This window comes from Aptenodytes forsteri, unplaced genomic scaffold (genome assembly GCF_000699145.1).
Source record: "Aptenodytes forsteri isolate BGI_AS27 unplaced genomic scaffold, ASM69914v1 Scaffold55, whole genome shotgun sequence".
In the NCBI taxonomy this organism is placed as follows: domain Eukaryota; kingdom Metazoa; phylum Chordata; class Aves; order Sphenisciformes; family Spheniscidae; genus Aptenodytes; species Aptenodytes forsteri.
The window spans coordinates 8539002-8539797 of record NW_008796063.1 but is presented as its reverse complement, the minus strand read 5'-3'; the positions used below and the strand labels follow the sequence as shown (position 1 = coordinate 8539797).

Genomic DNA, 796 nt, shown 5'->3' with positions numbered 1-796 from the left:
GTGTTTGGGCATTGGGAGGGCCGGGGTTGCCCCCCCTGCAGCACCAGCTCCTGCAGCCACGGGTGGGCTGAGCCCACCTCCTGCGTGAGCCCCTGCCACCTCCCGGCACTGCCCCACAGCGGGGTCCCCGCCTGAGACAGCCGCCGGCCGAGAAAGAAATGCGATGTTCTGGGTGGCTCCGTGTCACTCGCTTCAGCTCCACGAGCATCGATGGCCATGGGGGGGACACGATGACACGGGGTGGGGTCCCCCACCATTGCCCGGAGCGGGGACCCCCCGTGCTAGGGCTCCTTATGCCTTTGCTTTTTGGTGGAAATCCAAGGGGCGCTCCCCCCCTGCCCCGCTTCCCAGGCACTGAAATTTCATCCCCCTTTTGCAGGGTGGGGGGGACGGTGGTGGCACCTGGGCAGTGTGGGAGGATGGTCTGCGGGGAGCCCTCGGCAAACAGCTCATCGCGCAGGCTTTGCCTGAAAAGATCCGGAAAAGCGGTTTCCAGAGGACTTGCAGTGGGAGCCCGGAGCCCCGATTCCCTCCGGGAAATTGTTTTTCGGACTAATCTGGCAATAAACTAGTTTTCAGTAGAGCTCCTAGATAAAAACTTAACGGCAAGAGAGGCGTTTAGCAAAAGGCTCAGGGCGAGTTCAGTGATCGGAGCCGCCCCGCCGCAGGGGAGGTGACTTTTATCCTTTTCTTTATTACTGTACTCGAGCTCCCTTACTGGCCTCACACAGGCGGCAACAGCACGCTGTCCCCCGGCGGAAGGGCTTAACCCAGTGGCACACCGGCGTGCAACACG

At 61.9% G+C, this 796-nt stretch overlaps 1 protein-coding gene across 1 annotated transcript in view; it reads right to left on the bottom strand.

Annotated features, from left to right (window-relative positions):
* LOC109279683 (urotensin-2 receptor-like) overlaps window positions 1-796 on the bottom strand; it is a 2648-nt gene that overhangs the window by 968 nt on the left and 884 nt on the right. The window lies entirely within an intron of this gene.